The 18,806-nt window shown below is 44.3% G+C and overlaps 1 long non-coding RNA gene across 2 annotated transcripts; it reads left to right on the top strand.

Annotated features, from left to right (window-relative positions):
- Positions 1-714: 714 nt before the first annotated feature.
- LOC309516427 lies at positions 715-18,202 on the top strand. 2 transcript variants are annotated; one of them, XR_014212909.1, is made up of 3 exons: positions 715-990; positions 2,205-2,353; positions 17,919-18,202. It is a non-coding gene; the product is annotated as an uncharacterized lncRNA (long non-coding RNA). The 2 variants fall into 2 exon arrangements; XR_014212910.1 differs by lacking the exon at positions 17,919-18,202 and adding an exon at positions 3,158-3,326 and having other exon boundaries at positions 2,205-3,109.
- Positions 18,203-18,806: the final 604 nt, after the last annotated feature.

The following is an 18,806-nucleotide window of genomic DNA, read 5'->3' as shown; positions in this document are numbered from 1 at the left end:
TGCTAACCTTCTCAATACCTTGGTCTTGCTCGGCAGGGAGCGGGACTCATAATCACATGACGGAGCCTTTAAGAACTGACGTCCAGCGTCTGTTCATGGCTTTGGCTTTCAGCGGCTCCTGCACTTCTCCCAGTCTTCACTCCCACCTTCCATTTCATGATTATCATTTTGTTGGCTTTGTACCTGAATTTGCAAGGGACATGGGTGGCGCTGTGGTCTAAACCAGTGTTTTTCAACCTTTTTTGGGCAAAGGCACACTTGTTTCATGAAAAAAATCATGAGGCACACCACCACTGTGTGCGGAGAGGGAGATGTCAGAGCCCCACTGCTCTCTATGGGGAATCGGATGAGAGCGAACCGTCTGTCCGCTCTCATCCGATCCCATCCGATCTGATCCCCACCCAGGATGGATGGAAAATAGGGTGGACACAGTCCGGCGCCCGCCTAGTGGGCGAAAATTTGACATTTTTTTTTAATCTTTCGAATTTTTCAATTTTTCCCACGGCACACCAGGCAACATCTCGCGGCACACTAGTGTACCGCGGAACAGTGGTTGAAAAACACTGGTCTAAACCACAGAGCCTAGGACTTGCCAAACAGAAGGTCGGCGCTTCGAATCCCTGCGACGGGGTGAGCTCCTGTTGCTCGGTCCCAGCTCCTGCCAACCTAGCATTTCGAAAGCATGTCAAAGTGCTTCCCACACCCAGCACAGCAGTAAGGAAGTGAGGGCCTCTTTCTAAGGGACAGTCTGCAGAGGAAAACCGTGAGGTCATTATTATCCTGAGAATGCGCCCTTCCATGGAACAGGTTCCAGAATACTCTGCAACGCTCTGAGGTTCCGCAAAAAAATGTGCAGGGCTCCTCTGCCAATAAACTGATGTTGAAAAGGGTCATTTGAAGATGCGACATTAAGAAATCACTCCTAAAGCCCTTCAGTGTAGCACAGTGTAAGCAAAACACCTCATTTCCATCTGACCATCCTTTGTTCAGGTAATCAAATCTAGCCTGCTGCATAACACAGGGTTGCCAAATGTCCGGGAAATCCCACACATGTCCTCTTTTTTGGGGGGCAGCATGCCCATCTGGGGGGATTTTAACATTTTAAAGGAAATGTCTGGGTTTTTAGGTTTATTTATTTCTTTTCATTTGGGGGTTTGTGGCTCGGGTGCCGGCATCGGAACCGGCGGCTTGGGCTGCTTTGGCGCGGCTGCAGGCATGCACAGCTTGGGTTGGCAGTGGCTCAAGCTGTCCTCTTTTTTGCGCTTCAAGATATGGCAAACCTAACATAACAGTGATGTGACAATGACCCTTATTCACCCTTGCTTGTATTTTTTAAAATGTAATTCTCTCTGTGCGTGTGTTTCTTCTTCTTTCTTGGGCCACGAAACAGCTATTATACAGGCAAAACTGCTGCTCTGAAGGTGGAATATGCAAACCCTAAAATTGACGTTATGTAGAAGAAAAAATCCCTTTCAACCTAGTGGGGGTTGCTGTTAGTGTACCCCAATAAGAGTGAAGGATTGACAGCGACTTGTGGGTGCAGTGGGATGTCTCTGCAGGTGGCACCGTGCCCCACAGGTAACATTTTGGGGGAAACTGGCCTAGAGTATCAACTAGGCATTGTAGGCTTCTAGTAATCCTCTTTCATCGCTAGTAGGTAGGTGATCATATGATTAAATTATCTTTTTAGAATCCAACAAGCTTTCAACTTTCAAACCTGATACAAACGTTTTGCCTTAGTGCGCTTGGGTAACAGAATTCTGTTTAGAAAGAGTTCCATTAAGCAATTTGCTCAAACAAAATAGTGTATTTTGAAGTAAAGAATTCAGTGCCCAGGGGCTTTCCTGCTGGAACGAATATCACATCAACAGCTATTCAGTATTCAGCCTCATCACTATCTGAAACTGCTTTGCTTGAAAATGAGATTGGTTGGAATTTGCTCTTGCTTGGTTTTGTCGCTACCCAAAATGCAGGCTTTAATGTGATTTGCCTCTTTTGGATTTCTGAAGTGCCAAGGGTTCAAAGATGTTAATGCTCTGGACTATCAGATTCTTTTTTCAAGCCTCTGTCATTCCAGCTATACTTGAAGACAGAGCAGTTTTTCAGATAACTTTTTGAATATGAAGAAGTGAATTCAGAGGGAGGAATTGGATCAAGGATGCATGTCTAAAATGCACTGGCTTAACATTGTGTTTATCCCTCAGAGGTACTGAATGCCGCGGCTGAGGAGAGGGAGCCCTTCCTGGGATGCCTGGAATTCGTGCCTGGAATTCCAATATTGGAAGTGACCTAAGCTAGGAAGGCAGGAAGAAAACTGTTCAAGCATCATGAGGGGGCAGATTTCAACTCATCGGTCAATCCAGCAATTTATGATTTGTGCAGCTCAGATTGCACAGTCTAAAATACTGATGACCAGGGCTTTTTTTCAGCCAGAACTCTCCAGGACTCAGTTCCAGCACCTATCAGGTGGGCATCATTGCCATTCTAAGAGAACGAGGGAGGTGTTCAGGGTGAGTTCCGGCACCTCTTTTTCTAGAAAAAGACAGCGATGATAAACATGATAGCACTTATAGATGATAGACAGGGTCAGTCCTGCCACTGGTCAGAGTGAAGCAGCTGCCTCAAACAGCTGATTTTGGGTGCCATGAAAAGACAGCAATTAGTCTGAATAATAATAACAATAATAAATGGTGGTAGTGTTAGTAGTTTTACTCCCAAGGAGAGGCAATTGTGAAATTTTCTACATCACGTGCTAGTATAACTTGACCATTCTCACGTACCAGGAACCGTGACATGAGCAGGGACGCCATTTCTTTTTCTCCTTCAGGCGGCAAATGGTCTTGGGCCAGTTTGGCCTGGAGAGAAATGTGAGGGGTGAGGTGATTTGGCTGAGGCGAAGTCCTCACCGTCATTTGTTTATTTTAAAGCGTTCAGAAATTTGTGATCCATATTTCCTTCACCCTGGAGATGAACAGCTCACACCGAAATCAGACAGAGTTACTCATTCTTCCTCCTAAGGCTGGTGGGGAACTGATCCCAACTACTCAACTTTCATTCAGCAAAGTTTGTTTATAGCCAGTTTCTACACCAAGACACAAAGCAAGTAATGGTTTGTGATGCCCATATTTCCCTCTGTTATATATTCTTGAGTGTTTAGCAATTTATCATCTAGGTCATGGGGAGTGGAAATTTAAATGACCATTTAGCTGTTGTTTAACATCTTGGGGGGAGCTGAGGCCCCCCCCAAATATTGAGGGGCCACTATTCCCTGCCGCCGCTGGGTGAGTGTTCGGGAGCTGGCAGGGGTGGGATGCGTGGATGGTGAATATCACCCTCCCCGTGCCTCAGACCCCGCCGCTGGGTGAGCATTCGTGCACCGGAGGGCGTGGTGGGATGTGCGGGGGGGGGGGCGCACGTGACATTATGAATGACGTCACATGACTCTGGGTCCTCGCAATGTGAGAGGTAAGTCGGTGCCCCTTCCTGAGCTGCAGGTTCCTAAAATAATGCCTCTCCCTGTATTCCTGTCTACTGCCCTGAAGTCAGCTGGAAAAGCTCTAATGATCCCATCTCTACAAGATGCTAGGGCAAGGGTGACATCATACCTTCCAATATTTCTCCAATAAAAATAGGGATGTCCTAAACTGTGGGAGGCAGTGGAAGACAGGAGTGCCTGGCGTGCTCTGGTCCAGGGGGTCACGAGGAGTCGGACATGACTAAATGACTAAACAAAATAATAATAATAATAATAATAATAATAATAATAATAATAATAATAATATTTATACCCTGCCCATCTGACTGGGTTGCCCCAGCCACCCTGGGTGGCTTCCAGCATATATAAAAACATAATAAAACATTAAACATTAGAAAAAAACTTCCCTATACAGGGCTGCCTTTAGATGTCTTCTAAAGGTTATATCTCCTTGGCTAGGGGAGCACATAACTCCATGCCCCCCAACATTTCTCTGATGAAAATAGGGATGTCCTAAGGAAAAAAAGGACATTCTAGGATCAAATCAGAAACCGGGACGGCGTCCGTAAATCTGGGACTGTCCCTGGAAAATAGGGACACTTGGAGGGTCTGTGACATGGGGCAGGGAATTTTTGGTAGTGGCCTCCTGATTCTGAAACCCCCACCCTTGGGAAACATGGGTTGTTCCTACTGTGGCTAGTTTTAAGAAACAAGTAAGACTCATTTTTTGCTGACCTGTTTTGCTGACCCTGCCCTTTGCTCTGAACCTCATGGAAATTTATCTATTGTCTTAAGAAGTGCAAATTCAGTACAGTGGTGCCTCGCAAGACGAAATTAATTCGTTCCGCAAGTTTTTTCTTCTTGCGAGTTTTTCGTCTTGCGAAGCACGGTTTCCCATAGGAATGCATTGAAAATCAATTAATGCGTTCCTATGGAAACCGCTTGCCAGGCTGGCGGTGAGGAGAAGGGCTTTTCTCCCCACCGCAAGCCTTCAGGACAGGTACGGGAACAGAGGGGAAGGGGCGCAGCGCTTCTCCACTGTTCCCGGGGCTTGCGGTGGGAGGAGGGTTTTTCCTCCCTACCGCCAACATTCAGAACAGCATTCTGAATGTTGGCGGTGGGAAGGAAAACCCTCCTCCCACCGCAAGCCTTCAGGACAGCCATCTGAAGGCTGGCGCGGGGAGAAGGGCTTTCCGCCCCACCGCCAGCCTTCGGAGGAGGTCCGAGGACAGTGGGGAAGACCGCTGTCCCGGAGATTTCCCTATCGGCTTTCGTCTTGCGAAGGAAGCCCATAGGGAAATTCGTTTTGCGAAGCGCCTCCAAAACGGAAAACCCTTTCGTCTAGCGGGTTTTCCGTCTTGCGAGGCGTTCGTCTTGTGGGGCACCACTGTAGGTCTATCCATATATGCAGATTGAATATATTTCCCCCCATCACTGCTCTTTCTAGCCTGTTACGATGCATGCTAGACACAGCCCTTAAGGGGGGAAAGTCTGAAATCCCACCAAACAGCTGTTGGAGGGGGAAAGGGAGTGGAGCAGAGATGGAATCCAGTTTCTCTCTTCTTCAACCAGTGGCGCCAGATATAGGGGGTAGAGGGGGATTCAGCTCCCCCAAAATTTTGGGGCAGGACAGGGGGCAGCATCCCCCCAATATTTAGGGGGGCACCGCCCCCACCACTGCCAGGCACCCTCCATGCGCCTCAGCCTCTGCCCGGCAGCCCAGGAGCCAGGCAGCGGCTGCAACAAACTTGGGAGGTTAATGTGGGGGGCAAGTTGGCCCCCCTGTCCTGAACAGATGATCAGTAGGATTTTGCCTTTTTAAATAAAGACCGTGCAGGCACATGCTTGATCATTACCTCAGGCTAAAGAACCGCACATGAAGTATCCATTTGGATATTCAAGTTTTCATTTAGCAAGCGATATGGACTGTATCTGGATCAATGCAGAAAAGCCAGACATTTTCATCAATATTCATTTAATATATAAATGATCAAAGCTAGCAACTAAGTTTACGAAGGTGCATATTTATTTAGCTATTTCAGGCATTTTCTGTTTTTAAAAAACTATGCAGCAAGAGATCCTGGTTTCTCATCAAGGTTTCTCAACCATCAATTCTGTCTCTCTAGCGTAGGAGCCACCTAGGGGCTGGGGATGCTTTGGCCCCCACAATAAAATATTTGAGGGGGCCGGGCCCTAACGAAGTTGATGGGCCATTCAAATGGTGTGTGTGCACTGTGTCATGTGATCGGTTATACAGGGCGGGGCATACCTGCCCCCCACAATATTTTATTCAGGTTGGCCCCCTTGCTCTCTAATGAGTGTAACTGTCAGATATCTGTATTTTTTTAATAAGATATTTATTAAGATTTTTTTAAAGTATAACAAAAAATAACAAAAATACAAAATAAAAATAGTTAAAAAACACACAGATTTTCCATTACTTATTTTCCTTTTGCTTGTTTCCCGGACCTCCTCATACCTCCCTTTTTTGTATTCCACTTCCATCTGTTGGATCAGCCAATCCTTACCCTCTTTAATTATCCTAATCTTTGACCTTAAAAATAATAGCATTAAATTTTTACCTATTTATAACCCTTTTTTCATATTCCCTTAAAGCATTACAGCTGGAAACCACTTAATTTCTATCCAACATCATTCTAACATTCATTAATTTTACAATATTTCTGTAAGTAGTCTTTAAATTTCTTCCAATCTTCTTCCACCGACTTTTCTCCCTAGTCTCAGATTCTGCCAGTCATTTCCGCCAGTTCCATGTAGTCCATCACCTTCATCTGCCATTCTTCCAGAGTGGGTAGATCTTGTGTCTTCCAATACTTTGCAATAAGTATTCTTGCTGCTGTTGTAGCGTACATAAAAAAGTTCTGTCCTTCTTTGACACCAATTGGCCGACTATGCCTAGGAGAAAGGCCTCTGGTTTCTTCAAGAAGGTATATTTAGATACCTTTTTCAGTTCATTATATATCATTTCCCAGAAAGCCTTAATCCTTGGGCACGTCCACCAAAGGTGAAAGAATGTACCTTCAGTTACTTTACATTTCCAACATTTATTCTCGGGCAAATGATAGATTTTTGCAAGCTTGACTGGGGTCATGTACCACCTGTATATCATTTTCATAATATTCTCTCTTAGGGCATTACATGCCATAAACGTCATACCTGTGGTCCATAACTGTTCCCAGTCAGCAAACATAATATTATGTCCAACATATTGTGCCCATTTAATCATAGCAGATTTCACCGTTTCATCCTGAGTATTCCATTTCAACAGCAAGTTATACATTCTTGACAAATTCTTAGTTTTGGGTTCTAACAGTTCTGTTTCTAGTTTTGATTTTTCCACCTGGAAGCCAATTTTCTTATCCAAATTGTATGCCTCCATTATCTGATAATAATGACAGATATATGTATTTTAAAACATCAGGTTTGCACACCCACACCTCAAATTTTAAATGTAAACCTATGAAATGCCTAAATAGGCCCACAGTAGTAATCATAAATGACAATCTTACGCATAGTGGTCAGAATGTCCCCCTGGATTCAGTAAAACCTAGTAAAGATTGAACTGTGGAATCGCCTCATAGCCAAAACATATTTGGCCTAAAATAGGGCCTTAGAAAGCACAGCTAATAACAAGGCCAGTGGAAGTAATGATATCCCAGCTGAACTATTTAAAATTTTAAAAGATGATGCTGTCAAGGTGCTACACTCAATGTGCCAGCAAGTTTGGAAAACTCAGCAGTGGCCAGAGGATTGGAGAAGGTCAGTCTACATCCCAATCCCAAAGAAGGGCAGTTCCAAAGAATGCTCCAACTACCACACAATTGCGCTCATTTCACACGCTAGCAAGGTTATGCTTAAAATTCTACAAGGAAGGCTCAAGCAGTATATGGACCGAGAACTCCCAGAAGTGCAAGCTGGATTTAGAAGAGGCAGAGGAACCAGAGACCAAATTGCAAACATGTGCTGGGTTATGGAGAAAGCTAGAGAGTTCCGGAAAAACATCTACTTCTGCTTCATTGACTTCTGCTTCATTGACTTGTGGGACAAGAAGCTACAGTTAGAACTGGATATGGAACAAACTGATTGGTTCAAAATTGGAAAAGGAGTATGACAAGGCTGTATATTGTCTCCCTGCTTATTTAACTTATATGCAGAATTCATCATGCGAAAGGCTGGACTGGATGAATCCCAATTAAGATTGCCGGAAGAAATATCAACAACCTCAAATATGCAGATGACACAACCTTGATGGCAGAAAGTGAGGAGGAATTAAAGAACTTTTTAATGAGGGTGAAAGAGAAGAGTGCAAAATATGGTCTGAAGCTCAGCATAAAAAAAAACTAAGATCATGGCCACTGGTCCCAATACCTCCTGGCAAATAGAAGGGAAAGAAATAGAGGCAGTGAGAGATTTTACTTTCTTGGGTTCCATGATCACTGCAGATGGGGACAGCAGTCACGAAATTAAAAGACGCCTGCTTCTTGGGAGAAAAGCAATGACAAACTTAGACAGCATCTTAAAAAGCAGAGACATCACCTTGCCGACAAAGGTCCTTATAGTTAAAGCTATAGTTTTCCCAGTAGTGGTGTATGGAAGTGAGAGCTGGACCATAAAGAAAGCTGGTGGCTGAAGAATTGATGCTTTTGAATTATGGTGCTGGAGGAGACTCTTGAGAGTCCCATGAAGATCAAACCTATCCATTCTGGAGGAAATCAGTTTTGAGTGCTCACTGGAAGGACAGATCCTGTAGCTGAGGCTCCAATACTTTGGCCACCTCATGAGAAGAAAAGACTCCCTGGAAAAGACCCTGATGTTGGGAAAGATTGAGGGCACAAGGAGAAGAGGACGACAGAAGATGAGATGGTTGGACAGTGTTCTCGAAGCTAGCAACGTGAGTTTGACCAAACTGCCGGAGGCAGTGGAAGACAGGAGTGCCTGGTGTACTCTGATCCATGGGGTCACGAAGAGAGGGCTTTTCTTATCATGATGCTTGTCAAACTGTGTTTTCAATTAGTTGACTCCTAAATATCCATAATACCATAATGTGTGTGTGTGTGTGTGTATGTGTAGAAAGAGAGAGAGACTCTTCTTTCCTCGGTCAAAATTCCTTAATGATTCACCTAATCAGAAATCACAAAAGGTGAAATTCAGCAACAAACTTTATACGTACAGTGGTATCTTGGGTTAAGTACTTAATTCGTTCCGGAGGTCCGTTCTTAACCTGAAACTGTTCTTAACCTGAAGCACCACTTTAGCTAATGGGGCCTCCTGCTGCTGCCGCGCCACCGGAGCACGATTTCTGTCCTCATCCTGAAGCAAAGTTCTTAACCTGAAGCACTATTTCTGGGTTAGCGGAGTCTGTAACCTGAAGCGTATGTAACCTGAAGCGTATGTAACCCGAGGTACCACTGTATTAGTAATACCCCAAAATTAACAGGGCACAGCTCTTCCATAAAGTAACAAGGAGCGCCACAAAACCCCTGCACAGTTTTCCTTCACAAACCTCACTGAAATAAACTGCTCCCACTTCACTGGGGCTGTGTCTCATTTGGCAACTGAGCCTCCCTCTCCACGGCCTGAGCTGCAGCTGAAAAATCCAACCGTGGAGGCTCCCACCTCATGGAAGAGCCACTTCTGCGAGTCAACAACAGCGTAAATAAGAGCCAAAGCTAGTCTGGAGGTTTCATTTACACATAGAAATGGATGCAAAAGTATCTGATGTCTATTTTGCTTACCACTACTTTGTTTGTTGTCAAGCTACCCTCTCAGGATGACATTGATATATTATATTGTCAGCTAGGAAAATTCAAAGGTGGAAAAGCCAAGATCCCAATCTTGTATACATGTGGATATGAAATGAAAGGCACATATGCTAGGTCTCCCACTGTAGACGTACACACACACACACACACACACACACACACACACACACACACTTGAGTAGCCTGACCATGCAAAGATGCTTTCAAAAATAAATTTAATGAGTACAGGAAGCACATGTTCACAGTGGAGGATGGATGCCCAGAAAGTTGAGAGTTGCCTGTATGAAAGTCTATCCCTCCCTAAAGTGGAACAAGTGTTTTGTGTCCATTGGAGCAGAGTGCCAGTGATTCTGGAATTCATCAGTTACCTGGTTTAGTATACAATTTTTCTCCAGGTCGTAAATCCTGATTGTATTATGAATTTAGGGCCATCTCCCTTGACCGCAAGCTTAACATCTTGGTTGACCGCAAGCTTAACATGAGTCAACAGTGTGATGCAGCAGCAAGAAGGAAGCTAACACTATTCTAGGCTGCATCCGCAGCAGCATAGTCAGGGGCGTCTTACCCATAGAGGCTAGTGGTGCGGGGCGCCAGGGCCAAGTTCCGGAGGGCACCAGGGAAGAGGCGGAGGCTGGATGCGGCGCCTCCTGGCATCAGCTCACCACCCTCGCCCGCCTCTGCCATGCCGTGCCGAAGCAGCGCCACACCCGGAGCCTCTGTCTGCTGTGGCCACCACGGCATGAAGTGGCCAGCTGAGATGGGAGGTGCCGCGTCCAGCCTCCATATCTTCCCTGCCAGAGGAGCCGCCCTCCAGCCACTGCCCGCCTCCTCCAGCCCCACCGGCAGTGCCATCCTCCCTAAAAAAAATGGGAAATGGGGGCTCGCGCTGGAAGCAGCTTTGCACCACGGTGCCGGATATGATTAAGACGGCCCTGAGTATAGTGTCCAGATCAAGGAAAGTACAGTGGTACCTCGGGTTACAGACGCTTCAGGTTACAGACGCTTCAGGTTACAGACTCCGCTAACCCAGAAATAGTACCTCGGGTTAAGAATTTTGCTTCAGGATGAGAACAGAAATCATGCTCCGGCGGTGCGGCAGCAGCACGAGGCCCCATTAGCTAAAGTGGTGCTTCAGGTTAAGAACAGTTTCAGGTTAAGAACGGACCTCCAGACATGTCCAAAAGTGAAGGCCTTCTGGGAAATGATCTATAATGAGTTTAAAAAGGTATTTAAATATACCTTTACCAAGAAACCGGAGGCCTTCCTCTTGGGCATTGTCGGCCAGAGAGTGTTAAAGAAGGACAGAACCTTTTTTATGTATGCGACCACAGCAGCAAGAATTCTCATCGCAAAATATTGGAAGACACAAGATTTGCCCACACTGGAAGAGTGGCAGACGCAATTGATAGACTACATGGAACTGGCTGAAATGACTGGCAGAATCCGAGACTTGGGAGAAGAGACAATGGAGGAGGATTGGAAAAAATTTAAGGACTATTTACAAAAACAATATAAGTTATATGAATGTTAAAAATTTTCACGATTCGGAAACTATAGCTTCAGCAACTAACGTTGGGAACTAGGAAATTATATTTTAAGTAAGAAAAGGTTAAATTTTAAGGTAATACTATGTTTAATTTAGGATATAAGTAATTGATGAAAAGTATGAAAAATTTGAAAAGTACAAAATAAGGTACCAAACAAGGTAATAATTTGCTGATAATTTTATTATAAAGAATGCAGGGTAGGGGATATGTGAGGAAGTCCAGTTGGTTATTTGAAAAATGTGTTGGACGGTTGGTTTTTCTTTTTTATTTCTTTCTTCTTTTTCTTATTTCTTTGTTTCTGGCTTCGGTCCATGTTTATAATCTTCGTATCTGAAAACTGAATAAAATATTTATATATATAAAAAAGAACGGACCTCCAGAACGAATTAAGTACTTAACCCAAGGTACCACTGTAATAGTCCCACTCTATTCTGCCTTGGTCAGATCACACCTGGAATTCTGTGTCCAATTCTGGACACCACAATTTAAGACAAGCTGGAACATGTGCAGAGGAAGGCAACCAGGAGCTGCTCTAGGGACCAGCAGCGGCAGCCATGGAGAGACTATGGAGAAGTAACGCGATGCTCTTGCACAGACACCATTGCCATCACTGCCATCACTCCGGACAAGTGTTGGCTCATCTTCCTCCTTGAGCTTGGTGGCAGTGGTGCTGGCAGGGGAAATAGGGACATTCCAGGATCCAATCAAAAGCCAGGATTGCTTTTGTAATTCTGGGATTGTCCCTGGAAAATCAGGACATTTGGAAGGATAAGCAACCTGCTCAGGGCCTACCCAAACCTGGAGCCAGGCCTGTGAGAAAGAACCAGTGGGATCCTTTTTGGCATTAAAGTCTCTGTGATCCATGTACAGGGGTTTCTCAGAAGAGAAATCAAAATGGAAGAAGTTCACATGTGGTGGGGCTGCATTAAAATTTAAAAAAATTGGGTCACCAAGGATGGTAGACTACCGAAAACATTTTTCGAGATGACAGACAACTTGGACTTAGTCGATATTTGGAGAACAAAGAATCCCTTGGGAAGAGAGGGAACTTTCTTTTCTGAAGCCAAGATGACATGGACTAGAATATGGGTAACTAGAGGAATGGCACCAAAGACAAGAAAAGTGGAAATCTGCCCAAAAACCTGCTCCGACCATAATGCTGTGAAGATGGAGATGAAACTAACACCAACTGGCTCCTTCAGATGGAGGATGAATGACACCTTATTTAGAGATGAAGAAGTGACTAAGAAGGCCCAAAGAACCTTGAGAGACTATTTCGAGATAAATATGAACACTAATGTTGAAAAAAGAGTAATCTGGGACGCAAGCAAAGCTGTTATGAGAGGGTTCTTGATACAACAGAATGCAATAAAGAAGAGAATTCAAAATGAGAAGAAGGATAAAATAAAGGAGAAAATAAAGGAAAGTGAGAAGAAATTGAGAGTAAAACCAAAGTCGCAGGAGATTTTGAGAGAAATAAAGTTATACCAAGTACAATATATGGAAATGATGAATCAGGAAATAGAATGGAAAATTAAACAAATGAGACAAAAAACATTTGAATCAGCTAATAAATGTGGGAAATTGCTGGCCTGGCAAATAAAAAAAAAAAAATTAAATACTATCACAAATTTAGAAGTGGAAGGAAAGAACATACACAACCCAACTGAGATTAGAAACTGTTTCCAGAGGTATTTTAAACAACTATACACAAAAGGGCCACAGAAAGAAATGGACATAGACTGATTTCTGAAGACAAATGGATTACAAAAAATCTCTCAAGAAAGTAAATTAATGTTGAATTATAAAATAACTGAACAGGAAGTAGAAGGTGCCATCCAAAACATGCAATTGGGCAAATCTCCAGGACCAGATGGGCTGACTTCTAGATATTATAGATCCTTGAAAGAGTGGTTAATACAGCCTTTAAAGGAAGTCTGCAATGAAATATTGGAAGGGAAAAGGGCACCAGAGTCCTGGAAAGAGACGTACATTACACTTATACCGAAAACAGAGACTGAAAAGACTCAGCTTAAGAACTACCGCCCCATATCATTACTTAATGTGGATTACAAAATTTTTGCAGACATTTTGGCCAAGAGATTGAAAAAAGTGTTGATGGAAGAAATTCATAAAGACCAAGCGGGCTTTCTCCCGGGAAGACACTTGTCTGACAATTTGAGGAATATAATTGATATTCTGGAAAAACTAGAAGTGAACATAAATACTAAAGCAGTTTTGATATTTGTGGACGCGGAGAAAGCTTTTGATAATATCTCTTGGAGTTTTATGAAGAAGAACCTACAGGGGATGGGGGTAGGCCAAGGTTTTGAAAACGGTATAAGTGCAATTTATTCAGAACAAAAGGCTAAACTAATTGTAAATAATGTGGTGACGGAAGAATTTAAGATAGAAAAAGGGACAAGACAAGGTTGCCCAATTTCCCCATTGCTTTTTATATCGGTCCTGGAGGTTTTGCTGAACATGATTAGAAGGGACCAGCGGGTTAAAGGTATTCAGGTTGGAGCTAAACAGTACAAATTGAGAGCATTCGCAGATGATTTAGTATTGACGCTACAGGAGCCAGAATCCAGTACTAAAAGGGTTTTATAATTAATTCAAGAATTTGGTCAGGTGGCAGGATTTAAACTGAATAAGTTAAAAACCAAGGTTTTAGAGAAAAATTTAACACCGATTGAGAGAGAAAGGTTTCAGAATGAATTTTTTTATGTTGTCTTTTTTTCTTTTTTTTCTTTTTTCTTTTGTAATACTTTGAAAATCTTAATAAATATCTTATAAATTTTTTTTAAAAAAATTGGGATATGATATATGAGGAAATTTTAAAAAACGTTTAAACAAACTTTCACAAAAGAACCAGAAGCCTTCTTGCTCTTGGGAATCTTGGGACCAGAGATTCCTAAGGAAAAAAGAAGAATATTCTTATACGCCGCAACAGCAGCGAGAATACTGGCCGCCAAAAAATGGAAAGGTGAAATGATACCATCGAAAGAGGAATGGCAGGAGAAATTGTTTGAATATCTTGAATTAGCAAAATTGACAGAGGCAATTAGGAGACAGCCAACTCGAAGGGTAAAAAAAAAAAGAATGGGGAATTTATAAAGAATATTTAATTAAACATTGTCCACAAGTGAAAACCTGGACATGCTTTGACTAAACTCAATTTGCAAGTTAGATAAATAACACATGAGATAGAATAAAGAAAGAAATGGAGAGAAGGAATATGGAAGCAGTGATAATAATAAGAATAAAAAAAGGATGACCCCTCAATGCGGAGGTTGGAAGTCATATGAAGAAATTAAGTAATTGTGAATTAACAAAAATATTTAAATAATACAAGTCTTCTTTAGGAATTTAAGGGTTTATATATTTGTTTATTTGGTAATCTTTTGTTTCTTCTGTATTTTATTTAGAATGTATAATTTTTACCATGGAAGAAAATCAGTAAAAAGGATACTGGCAAAATGGAAAAAGTTCGCCATTGCTTTAGCTTAATCCAGAAAGCATCCTCATTGTTACTAAGGACTTAAACACTGCATTTTCATTTTTAAATTGCAGCTCTTTACTCTACCATTATATGCTGCCAGTCAAATTACTTCCCCAGCTATCCCTCTATGAATGGAAATCTAAATTAAATGAAAATGAATACTCCCCTTTCAGTGACCAGCACAGGGCTTTGCCTTAAAAGTCCCCAAAGATCCATAAACGGAGGGCGCATGACTCACTGCCCCATCTGTTTCCCTTTCCTGGGTTGTTAGCACATGGATTTGTGCCTGTTTCATATTCTGTATTTGTCAATGAATGTTTCATTTGACCTTCAAGTTTATGAGACAGAAAAGTATGCAAGGTGACGCTTCTTATGAGGTGGACATTCCTTGGTGAGCATGTGAATGTTTTCAAGATTTATTCTGCCAGGAGAGCAACCTGCGCTAAAGCAGCTGGGAGAATGTTGTAGGCCTGCATGACTCAAAGCTAAATTACGGCAATACAGTGGTACCTCGGGTTAAGTACTTAATTTGTTCCGGAGGTCTGTTCTTAACCTGAAACTGTTCTTAACCTGAAGCACCACTTTAGCTAATGGGGCCTCCTGCTGCCGCCGCACCGCCGGAGCACAATTTCTGTTCACATCCTGAAACAAAGTTCTTAACCTGAAGCATTATTTCTGTGTTAGCGGAGTCTGTAACCTGAAGCGTATGTAACCTGAAGTGTATGTAACCTGAAGTACCACTGTATTTGCTTTTTACTCAACAGACCTTCATCACTTGATGACCACCTATGATTACATGTGTGTTCATGTGTGTGCGTGTATGTGTGTACGTATATAGGAGCTTCACACATAAGTATGGACTGTGGGTGAAGCAAGTGATGTGCATATATATGAACTAGCCCTTAGAAACCAAGCATGTAATTTCTGGCACACAACCCCAAACGGTATATTAGATTCAGGAAGGAGGAATAGCAACAGTGATGCAGATGTCCATTCCTGTGCAAGTTCAGCAACTCCTCTTCTTCCCCAAATACGGATGAATTCCACTCCAGATGATTATATACTTGGAAATCCGTGTCTTAAGGGCTCATCCAGACTTCCTTTTGGGCCACATTTCTCGGTACAGGACCATACTTTAAACTGCAGGGGTCAGCAAACTTTTTCAGCAGGGGGCCAGTCCACTGTCCCTCAGACCTTGTGGGGGGCCGGACTATATTTTGGGGGGGAAATGAACAAATTCCTATGCCCCACAAATAACCCAGAGATGCATTTTAAATAAAAGGACACATTCTACTCATAAAAACACACTGATTCCTGGACCACCTGCGGGCCGGATTTAGAAGGCGATTGGGCCAGATCCAGCCCCCGGGCCTTAGTTTGCCTACGCATGCTTTAAAGCTCTATGTCTGAGTACAGTGGTGCCTCGCAAGACGAAAAGAATCCGTTCCGCGAGTCTCTTCGTCTTGCGGTTTTTTCATCTTGCGAAGCAAGCCCATTAGTGGCTTAGCGCTATTAGTGGCTTAGCGGATCAGCTGATAAGCGGCTTAGCGGCTTAGCGGATCAGCTGATTAGCAGCTTAGCGGATCAGCTGATAAGCGGCTTAGCGGATCAGCTGATAAGCGGCTTAGCGGCTTGGGGAAAAGGGGGGGGGAGGGAAAAAACCCCGCAGGAACTCTCAAGACATTTTCATCTTGCGAAGCAAGCCCATAGGAAATTCGTTTTGCGAAGCACACCTCCAAAACGGAAAACACTTTCGTCTAGCGGGTTTTCCGTCTTGCGAGGCATTCGTCTTGCGGGGCACCACTGTATTGTTGTTGTTTTGTTTCCCCCTGAACTGGAGCAAATGACAATCAAGTTTTCTGTGGATTCTGTGAATTGATCTGATTCATCGGTAAAACATGGATTTTCCCTGGGGAAGTGCCTCCCCCCACCCCCCCACCCCGCTTTAAAGTGCAGACCTGTGCCTGGAAGGCATGGTGCAAACAGAAGTCAGGATAAGCACTTAGTATCCAGGGGAAAATTGCACACCTGTTCTAAATGAATGTGTGGGATGTATCTTCACTGTAGCAGTCAAATACAACATTTCCTGTTGCCTAGAGTGGACTCACAGGGGAATGTGGCTCCAGACAGGGAGGACTTCCTGTCATACCTGCTCTGGAGTCTCATCCCCCTGTGTGTGACCAGGTAGATGGGCCTGATCCTGCCAGACCCTATAAAAGGGCTAGCCATGCAGCCATCTTCCTCTCTTCTGGCTCCTAGCCAGCAGCACATGGCTCGTCCTTACAGAGGATGGAAGCCACAAGGTAGAAAGTCTGAGGTCTAGCTCAGACCTCTTTTCTCTACAACTGTAACTGTAACTACGAGATAAAGCCTGCCTTCAGGACAATACTGTGAACTGAATGTAAGTAAACTTTATCATTACTTTTAAAAGAAGACTGTTGTGTCATTATTGTTTTTAATAGGGTACTAAAGGGGAAATTAAGGGATGCGGGTGGCGCTGTGGGTTAAACCACAGAGCCTAGGACTTGCCGATCAGAAGGTCGGCAGTTCGAATCCCCGTGACGGGGTGAGCTTCCGTTGCTCGGTCCCTGCTCCTGCCAACCTAGCAGTTTGAAAGCACACAGTGCAAGTAGATAAATAGGTACCACTCAAGCAGGAAGGTAAACAGCGTTTCCGTGCGCTGCTCTGGTTCGCCAGAAGTGGCTTAGTCATGCTGGCCACATGACCCGGAAGCTGTACGCCGGCTCCCTCGGCCAATAAAGCAAGATGAGCAACCCCAGAGTCGGCCATGACTGGACCTAATGGTCAGGGGTCCCTTTACCTTTTAAAGGGGAAGTTTACCAGGAACAATCCAATCTGGACAAGCCAGAGTGGATTGCTTAACTTAAATGATTCTAACGAATCCATCAACTTGCTTCCAGCAGTGTGCAACGGAATGTGCTCTGCTACTTGCTCACTAGCATGAGGAGGGATAATATTTAATCAATATATCCTCTTTGGCTTTCCTCAACATTCCCACAGAATGCCTACTCTGGGCTTAGTGCCACAAGGACAGTGTGGCCAAGGACAGGTGGAATGGTTGTTAACAGCAGCACTCACCGCGGGGCCTGCAGTGTGCCCGAGCCACACATCTCTCCTGGGAGTGACGCAGTGGCTTGGGCGCCCATAGGCTCCATGCTGCCCCAAACGGTCTGCCCGCTGCCTCCCCCTCAGCTGTAGGGCGGCTGAGGGGGAGGAGGCAGGCAGACTCCTCGAAGACCCTTTCCTTCCCTCTGCCCCAGTACCTGAGGGTCCTCACGTCTCTCCAGGGATTTGGCCAGAACAAGGTATACTTTGGGGGAAGGCTCCCTCCCTGCAAAAATAACAGAGCAATCAGCAAGCGCCTGGTTCCCAACCTGCTAGCATCAGACTGGCACATGAGGAAGGGGTGACACGGGAAGGAAGCATTTCTATCATATAGGGCACTCAACTGGCATTTCCACTTAGCCTTTCCCCCCTTGTTCTGGCCAGCCTCTTTCCTAAGGAAGAAACAAGCTCAGTTAGTCTGATTGGTTGGAGGATTTCAAGATAAATCTATAGATAATAACATGTATCTCGTTTATTCTAAGGTTCATTATGGTAGTTGAGACTACTGGTTGATGTTGGCTAGAATCTCAGGAAGGACGTTTTCATGGGAAAAATTAGAGAAAAATATGAGCTAAGAAGGCAAGGAGAGCCACTTCTTCCCCTGGTCCAGTTCCACACACCATGTCAGCTTTTGTCTGAAGGAAAGAATGATTGGGGGGGGGGTGCGTTTCATCTCCACAGAAGCATTCCCAACCAGAGCCACATTGCCCAATGGGCAGAGCAGGAACCGACCTATGGGTCCCATGACAACAGATTAAAATGAATACTGTTTTCCGTAATAAAATTGGTTAATTAATATTGTTGGCTGGTAAAATCAAAAAGGTATCAGGAGATAATTTGCGAGGAGACCAGCGATATTTTGACTGCCACAGGTATTAATCTGGAACTCTGCCCAACCAAGGGCGAACTTTGGGCTCTCAAATGTCAACAGAGCCCTGTACGACCATAAGATTCGGCACGCCCCCCTTTGTTCTTCAGCATTGTTTTGGCACTCTCTGCAGCGCGGTGCCCAGTGTGAGCACACTGGTCGTGCCATCCTAAAACTGCTCCGGCCCAGCCTTGGGATATGGGGTTGGCATGGGAGAGAATCACCCCCCATGTCCTGCGCAGGTGGACCACAGAGAAACCCTCCCCGTAAAACTATAGGAATATCTAGATCAGACCTCCTTCCTCCAGCTGGCAAGGTGACCATGAAACACTTCACACAGAAGGTCCCAGCATACCTGCACATTTTGGGTTTCCCCATGGCGCCGCTGGGCTGCTGCTTGGCTGGCGCCTTTCCCAAACCATGGCCCTGCGAAGGAAGAAGGACATTGTATTCTCCTGGCATAGGCATCCACTCTAGGGGACAGGGGTCTTATGGGCCCTCC

This window comes from Podarcis vaucheri (assembly GCF_965113315.1).
Source record: "Podarcis vaucheri genome assembly, chromosome: 13".
NCBI lineage: Eukaryota > Metazoa > Chordata > Lepidosauria > Squamata > Lacertidae > Podarcis > Podarcis vaucheri.
This window is presented reverse-complemented; position numbering and strand designations above follow the sequence as displayed.